Here is a 16,153-nt window from a genome sequence, read left to right on the forward strand (position 1 = left end):
CACTCACCTCACTATTTCTTGAGGACCTTCTACATGCCAATCACTGGGGATATGTAAGATGCTACACAAGCATACAGTCTAGAGAACCGAACCAAACCATACAAAACAGTCCTTCCAAATGCTTTTATTAGCCATGTGTGTCACCCTCATAGGGATGCATCCAGGCTGAAACAGTCTACATCTCACTGATTTGGACCTGCTCAGTCTTTGACCTTTGGCTTTCTTTTATTGCCAGTGACATAAAGGATTTTTCAAGATATTGCCTGTGTTATGAGAAACCATTAGTCAGAAAATTAGAATTCATTAGCAGGCAGATAATGTGCTTGCTATTATGATATATGGGACTATATTTATCCTGCAGTGTAACATATCTGCTCCATCAGTGCAGGAACAGGACGATCTTTCATCTGGATGAAATAGCCTTGAAAGCTTCGTCACTGCAGTGCAGCAAGAAGCGACTAAAATGGTTCTTCCTAGTCTCTTTTTGCTGATTAAAAAAAAAAAAAAAAAAGGCTGCACCACCTCCCAAGGGCTTCCATGCAGTTGCTATAGCAACACTACATCTGAGTCAGAACTATTAACAATCACCATGGCAACAAGTGTCTCACTTGCCATTTCCAGAAACTCATTGCGTTTGGACTAGAATCATCACACCATGTAAAAAGGGGTGGAGTTTTCCTCACTAGGAAACAAGATACTTTCTTCAAATAACTTATCGAAAAAATGTTTTAAATAAAAGGAATTATAAGGGAACCATGCTGTCATAAGCTGATTATCCTCTTTTCTGAAATATTACAGTGTAATGGAAATAGTTAATACGTTTATATGGTAGATTCATTTTTCCCACTAGGATTCCATAGAATCTTTGGTATGTAAAAAATTCCTTTTTTTTTTTTTTTTACATTCTCGTAACTGTTTTATTTCTCTTGCCCAGCTCTTTTTGTCTCTGCTAATTTCCCTTCCTTCACTCTGTCAGACACCCTCTTGAATATTTAGCAGAGCAAAATTCTTTAGAGATTTATGGATCACACTTGTCAAGTTAGAAACAGCAGAAAGGATCACGCATATTTCTGAAATTGCACCAATAATGGAGTGTGTGGTACTCCATCAGAAAAAGTGGTCATAGTGGAGCTGTGGGCCCACCTTGTTTTCCTTCTTTATACACAAGATGGTAAGATGGGTAGTGTTCAGATTTTCATCTAGAGCTTGGCCTCCACAAGTGGTTAAACACTAGAACAGAATAACACGTCAAAGCTTCCAGCAGTCTGAGAACTACTGGATCATCTTTCCATTCCTGTCACCCTTGCTTCCCTAGGTGTCCCAGAACACCTCTTCACCTCCTGATCCCACTGCCCTCCTCATGCCATGTCATATCACACAAGGACATTTTCTTGGAATTTACGACCTGGATCAGAGCTGCTAAGGCCAGATAAGTTTGAGCAGGGAGCTCTCAGAAAAGGTGTATATCTGGATGGACCAAAAAAATGTGCAAAAATATTTTCCAAAACCAAAAGCCAAATTACATCAAATCCCAAATTGTTTTTAAGTATCTTGTCTAATGAAAACAAAGATTCCATGTTCTGATATGCCCTTTCTTCTGTCAGAGCTTTCACATCCTAGAGAATGAAGGCAGACTGCAGAACAAGGCAATTTTAATGCAGAAACCACCACTGTACCAGGGATGCAAGGATGGGAAGGAGGGAACTCTTCTTTTCACTCTGAATCCTAGGTTACTGACTCCTCATGTGTAAGATTGTTTGGAATATAAGCTGGAGGAGGGGAGAGGCAGGCAAAATTGAAGTGTCTCAGTAAACCACCGTGATTAGGAAATCTTTGAGTTAAGACTCACCATCCTGTTGTTGACAAGCTAGAAGGACTCTGAGGTGAGGGTAACATGAGGCTGAAAGCTGAGGGCCACCCTGTCGCCCAGGGTAAAAAGTCATTCAGAAAGAAAAAAAATGTTGCGTTTTGTAATGAACTCACCCCTGAATGAGGCTGTCACGTGGCTCCCCTGACTCTGGATACCCAAGCAAATACAAATTGAACCTTCTCCAGAAAATGTAAATGATACTAGAATATTTACATTTATAGTTTCCTCTGATATTCTATAATTTGTCTACATACTACTGAATTTTTAAATGAATTTTTCCCATGTTCTTAATGAAACCAAGCCAAACCCCTCTAGAAAACTGTGGATTTTGTTACAGGGTGTAAGCAGTCAAATTAAAGGTTTAGCTACATAGTAGTCAATGTAAAGGACTTCATCTGGGAGACCCCTACTCTGATTGGCAGTTTGCCATGGTTATTTGTGTACCAAAGTGTAAGTAAACACTATAAGAACCAGCTTTGGATTCAAATCCCATGTTCCTTTCTTTCCTAGCTCTAAAGTGACTAGATCATACTGACCATATTTTTTTCCTCATCTTTGAGATAAAGCTAATAATAGTTCACAGAACTGTTCCAATGACTAAATGAATTGATACATGCATAAAACACCTAGAGGAGAAAAAAAAGGTTGTATTTTATAATGAACTCACCTCTGAGTGACGCTCAATAAACACTACTGGCCCTCAATACATACTATCATATTATAGTTGGATTCAGTTTGTCTATATATTCATTGCTTCCTAGTCGTACAGATATAATTTTTTTTTTTTGCTTTAAAAATTGTTCATTAACTGTATTCCTTTATCTCTTCATTCAACAGGCATTTATCTCTGAGAGGTGGAGACAAGATGCAGGTCTGGCCTTATAGGTACAGTCACTAATGTTGAAGAGTAGTATGAGAAGGAAAGCATTGCAAATGAGATTTCAGTTTTGGAACTAAAGTGATTTTTCCCAACTGGGTGAAGTAGTCCTGCATTAATCTTTGTGGACTGCTCTCCTTCTCTAACACAACTTTTAATAGGTAAAAATACCCACGGGCTTTTGTACTCCATTTGTGAAGCTATAGTATAGGTTGTCCCAATACTGCCATTAAAATTCCCTAGCATAAAGTGTGTGTTACTCTTGGCTATAAAAATAAAAGTTCCCTATAGACTAGAACTTGGCAAACATAGTTTGATTAAGTTGGGCTATTTTTATTTTATGCTCAAAGGGAAGCAATGTGCCCTAGTGAATCAAGCTGTTTTGAAGTCAGAAAATGAGAGTTTTCATTCCTACTTTGCCACTGAGTTATATTTGGAAAGTTCCTCAGTTTTTTCCCCATTTGAAAAAAGTGGAGAATAGTTTCTGCCCCCCCCATGTGTTATTATAATGAAGGTGAGTAAAAATGTTAAATATAAGGAATCCTAATCCTTTCACATGCTGTCTCAGAATGGAAACTGGGATATACTGGTTCAACTGTTTTCTTATTCTACAAAATAAGAGCAAGTGAATAATCAATCCAGCCCAACTTAGCCACCTGCAAATAGATCTATCAAGTTCAGAGACAGAATTTTCTTAAAGAATTCAGACATGTTCGGCCAGAATGAAAAAGCAAGTAGGTAGAGACGGGGGTGCTCATCCCCTGAGTTCCAGTTCAAACATTTTGTTACTTGTACATTGCTGTAGATTTTTCACAAATTTCCTTCTCACAGCAATTCGCAACATTAGGAAGTAAATTGCTTTGAGATGTACTCTACCTTCCATTTCTTCTTTCAAGGAAGCTCACAGAAGGCAGCAAACAGAAGATTTATCTTTGACACACTGACTTACACACACACACACACACACACACGACACACATACACAGACACACACCCCTAAGGCCAAATCATTTAGTTATCACCATCTCAAGTCCCTTTGGGTAGAGGCCATCCTGGGGAAAATCAGCTGCACCACTGGCCTGACAAGGCAATGACACTGTTCAGGTCTACTCTGGACTGGGAAGTCCTGTGAAGTGAGCTGAAAATCAGCAGTAAATTCACAATGAAAGAATTCTGCTTTTCTCCACAGTCTTTCGTGGTCTCTCCAGCTTGGAGATTCTTTCTTATAAAAGCTTCAAATCTGTTTACTTGGCAAACTCTCCAAAAAGGTTACATGTTCTCTGTGGGCAAAAACTCTACCTTATGTTTGTTTTCCTTATAGCAGCTAAGACAAATAACTCGTATGCCCTTGTTAATTAATGTTTTGATTTTAGAGTTCTGTAGAGACAAAAATTAAAATACTTGCTGACTGCTGCTGATACATGGACAAGGGAAACGATTCCATCTGGGGACAGGGCTTGCAGTTTCCTTTGCAACCTCGCCTACTGAAAATAGATACTGTTTGAGGTGTACATATATTGAATCAAGAGCTCTCTAGTAATTTTGCTTTATGTACGTGGATCTTATTAAGACCAGGGCACCATCTTAATTAACCAAGCTATGACTAGATGAAGTAGAGAAAGATCAGAAACATGGGCAAGCACTACCATTCTGAAGTATTAAGATCGCCCCTATGATTTAGACATTCCAAATGCTATAGTACCATATTCAGACTGTTACTACCAGGGATCCACCGCATACTTGATGTTCCCTTTGACCCCCTGTAAGCAGTCATCTGCAACACTTCAGTTTAAAAAAAATCTTAAGCTTCTTTGGTTTCTAGCAACAGAAATAGCTCTAGTGAATTTGTGCAAGAACTATACTGTAGGAAAGTGACCAGGAAATACACAGATAATCAAAACAGAAGGCTGAAGAGCCCAACTTAGAACAATTGTGAACAAGTAGATCTCAAAGGTCTCAGCATTATCTCAGAAGATGCTTCAAATGAGCGGGTTTTGGGGTTTTGTTTTGGCCAAGAGAGTGATTAGCTAAGATTAGGGCACATGCTCACTGTTTGGCTATCCTGGAAAGACAAGTAGGGAGAGAATTTGCCCCCTTCTATCCCTTGAAATATCAAGAAGATTTAAGCAATGGGAAAAGGGATATTGTGTGCCTCCAAACCAACAAACATCTACTACAACCAGCACCCTACTTTCTCTTCTACTGTAGCGGTAGGATTGGATCTACTGTTAGCCCTTAATAGAAGACCTGGGGCAATTCTGTATGCCTGCTGTCTAGAACCTTGCTGATAATGAACTTGAGTCATCAGCTAGTCTAATTTTCCTGGTACTACATTCACACAAGCTTCTGAAATGAAGATCCAGCCTATTCTTCTTGTGCCCCTCTGTTTCACAGCATGGAATCCAGGTGCTCAATTTAGTAACATTTTGCAGCATCGATACTATCCCCACCTGCCTTGCTTAGAAGAGGATGATAAGCAAAATGACAGTGGCAGCTTTTTAATATTTTCCAAGCTCAACAAAGGAAGAAGGATTCTATAATATTAACATGCAGCTGGATTGGAATAAGCAACTAAAGCAACTAGCTGTGCAAGGTTTATGATGTCTAAACTCCCACCAAGCTGCTATCATCTCTCCATATGTCTCCTGGTCACTGGGAGCCAAGTTTAGAATTTACAAAAAATCAGGGCAATGCCTTTTCTGGTCAAGATACCTGTAAGCAAGCAAATCATGAGGATGACCTACTATTCACCAAATTGGCATGTTTAGTAGCAGTCGTCCAGAAAACATGCCAGAGAGCTAAGACAGGACTTGCATTCATACAAGGCCTCAAAAGAAAGATTCTGCATGTCCATGTTCTGCAATTTCTCTCCAATATTTACACATTAGAATATGACAGCATAATGTATATTTACTCTGATTACTAGGTCATTTTCACTTCCCAGCTATTTGGCTGATAATTGCTATTCACTGTGTTTCCTAAATGCTAAATGAGCAACACGCTAGTGCTGATGAAAGTTGCATGTGCCATTTTAGTGCTGTGCCAGGAAAAGAAGCTGGAACCACAGGGGTGCCAACTGCAAAGGCTTTCCCTATACTGACCAAACTTTAGGTCCTCATTTTTTCATCCAATGTTTCAGAAGTGATAGTTTCACAGTTAACACATTTAAAGTAATAGAAATGATTTTTCCGGTTCACTTATGCCCATGACTAGCCAACAAACTAAATCCAAAAGATCCTGAATTATGTTTTAATTGGTTCTTCATGGTGAATACACAATCCAAATAATTGCCAACTCTTTCTTCTATTCTATGCATTTATAGGCCAAAAGTTTGGTTATCTTCCCTGCTGGTTTTCAAGGACTTCAGATGTCTGTACCAGCCATAGGAACACACTGCTATGCTTTAAGATGTGGCATTTCCTGCCCAATAAAAACCTTTTGAAAAAGTCTTCCTTCCAAACTCTGATTTTAGATGCATCCTATCTGCAACTTTCCAGGCCTAGGAAAAAAAAGAAGAAGAAGAAGATAAAAGCTGAAAGCTGAGGATATGCCTGCCTTTGTTTCCTGAGGTTTGGGGTGAAGATCAGTAACAGCACTGTAGTGTAACCTAATGAATTTCATCTGCTTCTGGTTTCAGGCAAGCATACATTCAGACATAGGTTTGGAGAGTTGTGAGGAATAAAGAAATAAGACTAAGGAGTTGAAGCGGAGACTAAACCTACATGTCCTTCATAAATAAAGCTCCATGCTCACCTGTTTGGCTGTAGCTCTACTTTCCCAGTGAGCTGCAGTGTTATATAATGACCAGGGGCCCGGGTATAATGTCAGGAAGGACAAAGGGGGCAAAGCAAGGCTTGGTATTTTGCAAGTCTGTTCAAGGCAGGTTACAGAGAGGTAATTATTCCCAGTGCTTGCCCCACGGGTACATGAATTAGGCAGATATTGCTAGGAGATAATTACAGGTGTTTCCACAAAACCAACGGGGAAGTTTGGTAGTTTTGGATTATGGTTGCAGACGGGACTTGGCAGTAAAGAAAACTTAATGTAATTGTTATTTTTTTAAGCCACAGGAGAAAAGAGACAAACAATTGTATTAAAAGGGTGTCATAAATTGGGGTGCCTGGGTGGCACAGTTGGTTAAGAATCTAACCCTGGATTATGGCTCAGGTTAGTGTTGTGAGATCCAGCCCTGTTCCCTGGTCAGGCAAAGTCCTCAGCGGGGAGTTTGCTTTTCTCTCTCTGCTCCTCCCTGCCCCCCATCCTTGCATGCACATGCTCACTCTCAAATATTTTTTAAAAGTGTCAAATTCAAGAATTAGTATTCTGACGTACATGCAGTTTGGAAAGTTAAAAACAGAGTGGCATTGCTGGTAACAACAAAAACTACTCCACAACACTCTCTCTTCCATCTTTTTCATTTCATCCTTGCTTCTACCCCCCAAGTTCCTTCTTTGCCCAAGATTGTCTTACCAGCACATATAGACTATAATCACAAGCTAGCCATTTGCCACCATTCACCCTGTTTTGGGCTCCAGATATTTCTGGTGCATCTCAATTTAACCCTTTGTCTTTGTTGTTGGTTTGTCTGAAACTCTGTAAGAAAGATAACTGAGCTTGAGTAAGAACATTTTGATATCCATTCCATTTTTTACAAGCTAAGCAAGACATTAAGCCTCTGTGGGCCTAGGCATCTCCATTTGTAGAATAACACCTAACATGGCCAACTCATAGGATTATTTCAGGAATCATGAGAGAGGAATATAAAATATGCTTTATAAATTGCAAAGTGCAAAACCAACGGGAGTTGATTCTCCACATTTTCTTGGCTTCGGAAAATTTGGAAAAATAAAATGCAAACATGGACAGATTCTTTTCTCAGACGCACAGATTTCAATCAGGGCTAAAAGATCTCCTTCCTCATTTCTGTGCACTCACCTAGGGCAACTTCTCTCCACTAAAGCAGCAGAATCTGTGCTCTCTGATTCTCTGAATCCAGAAAATCCATGGGACATGGAAATTCTGAACATATACTACTGCCCAGGTCCTTCCTACATTCTTTTAAGTGGATCTTCCAAATGGAATGTGCCATGTTCGTCTATACATACATATGCAAAAACTTCCCATTCTGATGTTCAATTATTTCTGGAAGCTCTCTCTGAATGCTTCTAGATGGACTGCTAGGAAATCATGGTGTCAAAATAAGGACAATATAAAAAGCATCATTCTACAGGGACAGAATACGTTGGATTTGTGGTAGGCACAGATCCTGGTGATTGGTGGGTATCTTTAGGTCTTCTATTGTCTGGATCTGTCATTGTTTTGTTGGTTTGTGGAATTATGTGTTTGTGTGTTTATCTCAATCCAATTCTATCTGTGGCACAGGCAGCAGAGAATATTCCAAGATATAAGCTTCAAGGTGTTTGTCAGTCTTTAGTGTATGGTTGAGCTATGTTTTCACCTTTTCCATGTCCTCAAAAGTATTTTACCATCAAGTGAAGAATATATTAGTTAACTAGCAAAAGTCTCAGACTTCTGACTCAGAGGACATATTTTACTCATTGGTTTCATCCTAACATGCCTGGATTTGTGATACCACAGCATCTCTGTCCATGAACATTTTCCCATGATACCTAGACAATGTTGCTAAGAGGGACTTGGAGGGGAGGCCATGGTAGATGGAAGAGAATAGACACTAAAAACATACAGCTACATAAAGTCCACTAATGCAGCACCCACTCTAAATTCCTTGTTCTCATTCCAATGCTCTTACTGGCTTTCATTTGCTATATGTATCTCATCTATTAGATTTTCTTGTCTGAAAGAGGAATTTTAAAATGCTAGGAACAGAAAAGTTAAAGGCCTGATAATTATGCAGAAGGCAGGGTTGTTGGTGGCAGGGAGCCAGCACAGGATGAGCCCTTGTGAGCACTTCTGTCTTTCCTTGAGTAGCGGAAAGAGTTCAATCACATTCATCAAAGATTAAAGTGCTTTGAGCTGCCCCTCCAAAGCACTTGGAAAGAGATACCTTCTTCCCTGTCATCCAGAGCAGCTTAAGTTTTTCCATCTATTAATTTTCTACATCTGGTATAGTTTTTCTAACTTTCCACCAGAGCTTCCTCTTAAAAATGATTGGTCATTCAAAAACATCCACTTTTCCTTCTCCGAAAAAGTTTTGAGAGGCCCGAAGAGCTAGAAGAGAGGAGGGGTCAATCTGAAAAAAAAAAAAATGAGGATTCATTTTGTTTCTTTAGAACCCCCGGTTTCCTGCTCTGTATTATATATCTGTAAAAATATATCTATAAAAACTAAATAGAATGACTGTGGGAGAAAACCTGAAGCATTCAAGCCTAAGAGAATGCGTGAGTCTGAATCAGGTTCAACTCATTCCTACAAGTATTGATGGACTGCCTGCAATGTGCTATCACAGGGTTAGAGCAGGCTAAAAAGCAAAAAACCTACAGAGAGGAGAGTGATCAAGGCTCTCCCACCTATTGCCCTTGGTGCACTTTTATACCTGAATCTTGACTGACAACTCATGAATTACAAGAAATTTCTGTGGGAAGTTTTGCCTTCAGAGTATTCATTTGCCCTACTCCTAGTAATAGGATAATGATTTTCCTTGGGAAAAGCCCCCTCCTACTTTCAATCCATGACATTTGTTACAATTGATTCCATCACCAGTAACAGGAGAAGAAATGTGATGTGAACTAAGGTGATTGGAGCATGATATTCCCCTAGCTACAGTGACTGGTTCAGGAGAGGGCACGTGATGATATCAGAGGAATCTGAGCTAATCCTGAGACTATTTTCCTGAGCCACCAGGAAACACCCTCTCTTTGTGGAAGTTTCTTAAACAGAGTAAGGGTCTGAAGCTTCTGGCAAGCATTAAAAGAAGTTGCCTGAGGAAAGACCTAATCCAGAGACAAGCACAAAAAAAAAAAAAAAAAAAAAAAATTCCTAAAGCCACTGTTTGAAGCCTCAGAACCACCATTTCCAAAAGCCACTCCCCTTGGATTCCCAATTACTTGAATTTTGGGGGGTGCACTTGGCTGGCTCAGAAGAGTATGTGACTCTTGATCTCAGGGTCATGAGTTCAAGCTCTATATTATATACAGGGATTACTGAAAATAAACTTTTTAAAAAAAATGTTTTCCTCCTAACCCAGCTTGAATTCAAAGAAACTGACAAAGTTATTCCTATATTGGATAAATTATCCCAAAGAATATCAACTTTCCTTCCATTATTCTTAGTTAATTGATAGAAAAGATATTAGGAAATCATATTTGTGATTTTTATATATAGCTGTCTAAGCATGTAATTTATCTTAATATAACTTCCCATCAAGAAGGAACTCACAAGTAAAGACCAACTCTTATTGTTAATTTGGGGTAAAGGGAAGACTTAACTTGAAACCACTGAACAAGAATGTAAGTTCATGGGTATGTAGAATGAATATTAGTGTTTTTATTAATAGGCACACTTGCCAATGGTTTTGTCAACGCCATTTACCATATCTCCTAATATAAGCACATATGGTATTCCTTACCTCCAACTACGTGCAGTAAGGAACTATTGAATTCCAAGAGACTGACAATTCTTCTAACTTGGTCTAAAAGATTCTGAGACAATATCAATTTTCCTATTGCAGTAACATAAAGCTCACCATCTCTATAAACCTCTTTAATTTATTACAGAATGCTTACTATCTTCCAGCCAAGATGCCAAGAGCTTTTACAAGCCAAACAGTTCACTAAAACTTCACAAGTCTCTATTATGAATCCTATGAAAAATCAGAAAACTGAGGTCACTAAAAATTAAATATCTTAACCAAAAGTCAGTTAGAAATGGAGAGCTGGATGTGAAACCATGTCCATATGATCTCAAACCTAGAGCCTCAACTATATTATTCTCAGTCTATAATAGTTTCACCTTTTCATCTTTTGCTCACCATCATGGTTACCAATTGAGCTCAACAGAATCTTGAGCCAACTAATTCAGTTCAATTTCTTGAGATTTTAGCCCTGCTCTGCCCCACACTGAACTTCTTTACCTCAATGATAGGATTTCCCGAATCCTCAAACTTTGAGGATTTAATCTATGTCAGAGAGCAACTACTCAGGGAAACTCAGCCTCAGTGGGCAGGGGAGGGGGAGGGGGGAAAGAGCATACAAGGGATCTTCTAGTCCTTTGTAATCCACTGTCTTATTACAAACTCACCATCTTCCTCTTTAAATCAATTCCTTCTCTAATTCACCAAAGCTTAAGTTACTGGGACAGCTTCCTCAAATAAAGGATCATTTAACCAAGTGCTAAATTCGGCAAATTCCCCCTTCAAAATTACTCCTGTTACTTTCTAATCCTATTACATGTAACATTTGTTGTCCTACCTGTTCTCCTTAGGACTATTACAAGTTCTTCCCATCCAGTTTGTTTCTGATCTTTCCCTTCTCAACTCCTCCTGGAGGGTAACCTAAAAGATCCTTTTTAGCACATTACCTGACAGCTTAAAACAAAACAGGCAAAACTTCATCTTCTTCCATTGTTTACTGAATTTTTTTTTTCTTTTTAGAAGTTTTAACATAGTTCCTGAGGACATCCATAAATTGGCCCCAGCCGACTTCTCCCTTCCTTTACCTCCTCCTCCCTACATAAGCTTTTATTCTGATTGCTGGCCTCTAACATTCAGCTTGCTTTCTTAACTCTGTGATCTTGTTTACATGGTTCACTCTGCATAAAATACACTCTCCCTTGTCTCCACCCACAAGGATTCTATTTCATCCTCAATGACTGGGAATACATTCCATTTTTTCAGAAATGCCAAACAAAAGTTACTTTTCTTCCTCTGAACATCCAGGGATGGATGATATCCATCACTACTGATGGATATCGCTACTTCTTGATATTTATTTCATATTGCCCTGTACTACTACAAACAGGCTGGGGTGGGGGTTGGGGGGACTTCATCCTCTCCACCAAGTATTATACTTTTAAGAGCAGAACTGAAAACTCCCACACCTCTATGCACTAAAACAGCACCTGGCCTATGCTTTGGCTATCAGAGATCCTCTATACTAACTGCATAAATGAAATGCATGAAAGGAGTAAAATGCTAGGGTCGTCAACATCTGAGATGGTCCCTAAGGAATCCTGCCTCCTTGTATTCCTGCCCTCATGTAATCCTCTACCACAATGAATAACCAATAAGATGTTACAGAAATGATAGAATGTGACTTAAGAGGTAGTCATAAAAGATATTGTGAACATCAACAGTGACCATAATATGGTCATTGGGTGATTATGGACTTTGGGTGATTATGATGTGTCAAGGTAGGCTCATCAATTGTAACAAATGTACCACTCTAGTGGGGTGTGCTGATAATGGGACAGGCTATGCATGTACGAAGGCAGGGTATATATGGAAAAAATCTCTTTTTCCCTTAATTTTGCCATGAAACTAAAATTGCTTTAAAAAAATTAAGTCTTACCATTTGCTTCAACATGGATAGGACTGGAGGGTATTATGCTGAGTGAAGTAAGTCAATTGGAGAAGGACAAACATTATATGGTCTCATTCATTTGGGGAATATAAAAAATAATGAAAGGGAATAAAGGGGAAGGGAGAGAAAATGAGTGGGAAATATCAGTGAGGGTGACAAACCATGAGAGACACTTAACTCTGGGAAACAAGGGGTGGTGGAAGGGGAGGTGGGCGGGGGGTTGGGGTGACTGGGTGATGGGCACTGAGGGGGGCACTTGACAGGATGAGCACTGGGTGTTATGCTGTATGTTGGCAAATTGAACTCCAATAAATGTTTTCTAAATTAAGTATTTTTTAAAAAGACACTGTTCTCTTTCATCTCTGCTCTTGGAGAGAGGAACCATGTCATAAGGACACTCAGGCAGTCCTATGGATTGGTCGTATGGTGGGGATCTGAACCTTCCTGTCAACAGCCAGCATCAACTTCTCTAGTACATTAATGATCCACCTTGAGAGTGGATCTTCCAACCCCCAATCAAGTCTTCAGAGGACTATAGTGCTAGCCAACATCTTGACTATACTCTTCTGAGACAGAATCATCCAGCTAAGCTGCTCCAGAATTCCTGACCCACAGAAACTAATAGGTGTATAATCTTAAGCACCTAAATTTCACTATAATTTGTTACAAAGCAATGTATAACTAATACAATAGCCCATCATGGTAGTGATAAGAATAAGAAAGTCCAAAGAACTTTCACTGGGTTTGAGGAGAAATATCTGAGAACCATCTGAAATATTTGAATATCTGAGTTGTGCATGTAAGATTGCTCTATTGCTGGAGACCATAAATGAAAGATTGTTTCCAGTATCCAGATCTCTGTACATGTTTCTGAGTGTGAGCCATATCTCTAGGTAATTTGTAATACTAATTATCAAGCATATAATAAATATTGGGAACTGACATTTATTTATTATTTCTATGTGCCAGAAACTGTTCTAAGATTTTTCCCAACAACCCAAGAATATAGGTACTCTAATTATCCCAATTTTACAGAAGAGGCCACTGAGGCACACATTAACTTGCTCAAAGTTTCAGATCTAATAGGTGGCAGAGGTGATTCTGCCTCTAGATAGCCTAGATTTATACCCCACACACTGAACCACCATGCTGTATGAAACATCATACTTAAGACAACAATATATGCATTTTACAGAAATCATTTAAAGTATTAAAATTGAGTTTATTTAAAATTGGTGGTGAAAATTAACTCCTAGATTGGCTCCAGCATCTTCAATTGGTTACAAAGTTTTACTTTACTTCTTTTGATAGTTAAAATCGTGAAGTAAAGCTGAGAGGCTGTCTCATTCTGAACTCCCTTAAGAGACTCCTCTCAAAGCCTTGAGTGTATTTATCTCCAGCCTAGTGGGATTTGAAGCATCCTTTGATTCAAGTTGGGTGCATCAAACAGTGATGTTTGAATCTAGACTGCAATTGTTGATTTTCTAAATACAAGTCAATCCATATTATTCTTTTGTTGAAGTTTAGAAGGAACCTGGTAAATGATAAAGCACAATTTGGGAGATATTTTCACTCAGCCTATTTTCAACAAATGCTGTTCAAAACCCCAAGAAACAGATTTTCTTACAGGAAAATCTGTAAGACCCTTCCCTCAAGGAGTTTATACTCTAAGAGTTATGAATTAATTATAATAGCTTTTCATTATCAATAAAGATAAAATTGTCTATTGGGTTCTTACAATTTTTTTTTTTAATATTTCAAACATCCAACAAAATCTTTCACAGAATGGATCATGGAGTAGAAAGTCAAAATAGATCCCTTTGCGATATTCTCAATACAAACTTATCCAACAAAGGCAGTATTTTCAAAATGCATTATTTTAAAATATTACATATATGATAAATGTATGCTTATTAGAAGTAGTTTAAAAGGGGTATCTGAGTGGCTCAGTCAGTTCAGCTTCTGATTCTTGATTCTGAACTCCTTCTGACTCTCAGCTCAGGTCATGATTGTAAGATCAGGGTTGTAAGATCAAGCCCGACATTGGGTTCTATACTGGGCAGGGGGCCTGGTTAAGATTGCTCTCCCTCTCCCTCTGCCCACCTGCCCCCCACGCCACCCAGGGAGAGAGAGAGAGAGAGAGAGAGAGAGAGAGAATGAACAAAGATACACAAAAAAAGTCTCTTCCCTCACCCTTCCTCTATTTCCACTCTCATAAGCCAACTAGTTTTTCTCTTGCCATACCTTGCCCCACACCCAAAGATCTTCAAGCAGAATACACATAAACAGAGTGTGTTATGCTGTCATTGTTTTATAAAAATGGGAATCTCAAAAACTCTAACCTTTCAGTGAACATTGTTCCTTATATTATAGACATTCCATGAGGTTAATGGATAAAAGAGTTAACTCATTCCTGATCAAAGCTATGTAACAGTCCAAAACTATACATTAGTTTATTCTGCTATTCTTTTGTTGATGGCCATTCAACTCTTCTCTAGATATTTTTATCACTACAAATAGCATCACAGTTACATATTCCTGTACATATGGCTTACATTCTGCTTTTATTTCTGTAAGATGAAGCTCTGTTGGGGTGGGAGAAGTCACTGGGTCATGAATATCTTTTTAAATTTTAATAGAAATTTCTGAATTTTTTTTCATAGCTACATTATGGTGTTTCACATTTCCAGGTGCCAAAGCAATCTATGCTTTATCCCTGCCAGCACTAGATTTTCTAATTCAATAATTTAGTTAATGTGGTGTTGGGAGAAAGATCTGGAATCCCCCTTAAGGGGGATCCACACAGAAGTCAAACCTACAATTACAGCCTATGTGTAGCCATTCAGCTGAGCACAATGTAAAAGTTGAGGTCCAAGTTGGATATTCTACTCTCTGCTATAAGTGAGATCCTGCATGACATCTTGAATTGTGCTCATATTCAACCATAACCTGAGACTTCACTGAATTCCATTTGAACTTTCAGAACACCTGTAAGCCCCTGAAATGGTGTATACCTAGATACCCAAAAGCCAATTAGTAGCAGCTTGTATGGTGAAGTCCTCAGCACTTGTATTTGGATAGCACTGCACAATGTGAAAACCACCCCCATCACATAATCATTTTAAAAGATATCTTCAATGGGCCATTTAACTTCCAAAAAAGAGTAGGTTACAAAGTAGTTTTAATATTGTAAAGACAATTATTATTTCAGTATGGTTTGAGGACTCAGGAATTCTAGAAGGGTATAAATGTTGATAGTGAATTAGAAGGATTAATTTTAATATTTAGTCAAGACACTATAGCCAATTCATAGAGTGAAACAGTGTTACTACTTCAGAATATTACTCAAACTGATTCTTTTCAACTTCTAAAATCCTGCTAACCAAATGAAAAGTTAAAAACAACCTGGTGACATTTAAAAAAATTATCAGCCTCTGTCTTCACAGTGTGTTTGAATAGTTTTCTTTCCTTTTAAAGAATATCTTTCTAATAACCAACAATGGATTTGGATTCATAAGAAAAAAAGAAGAAGAATACTTCAACCTAGAAAAATGTACTAATCCCTGCAGTAGAGAAAAATCCTAGCTTGGCCTTGGTCTGTATGTTTATTCTAATTCCAAGTTGGAACACTATATTGTTCCTTATCTCTCAGTATGCCAAGAAACCAATTATGTTAAATAATATTGCCCGAAGGGATTTTTCCATTGTCGCTGGAGAAAGATCAATGCAATAACCTAGGACCTTAAACATCAATATTAGTTTTAGGAAGAACATATTTTTTAAAATACAGTTTTGTTAAATATTTTCCAAAACAGATTCAAAAACTAAATATCTTATAACAATATTCCTACTGTGATCCTTTGGTGTACACTAATGAAAAATATAGCAGGACAAGCAATAAAGTATAAA

At 38.4% G+C, this 16,153-nt stretch overlaps 1 long non-coding RNA gene across 1 annotated transcript in view; it reads left to right on the forward strand.

Annotated features, from left to right (window-relative positions):
• The first annotated feature begins 921 nt into the window (after positions 1 to 921).
• Positions 922 to 16,153, forward strand: part of LOC144305254 (uncharacterized) — a 32,464-nt gene continuing 17,232 nt past the window's right edge. Inside the window, exons 1-2 of the long non-coding RNA XR_013372314.1 lie at positions 922 to 1,171; positions 2,708 to 2,755. This is a non-coding gene — a long non-coding RNA (uncharacterized LOC144305254). The remainder of the gene's footprint in view (positions 1,172 to 2,707; positions 2,756 to 16,153) is intronic.

The sequence above is a fragment of the Canis aureus genome, chromosome 35 (genome assembly GCF_053574225.1).
Source record: "Canis aureus isolate CA01 chromosome 35, VMU_Caureus_v.1.0, whole genome shotgun sequence".
Classification (NCBI taxonomy): Eukaryota; Metazoa; Chordata; class Mammalia; order Carnivora; family Canidae; genus Canis; species Canis aureus.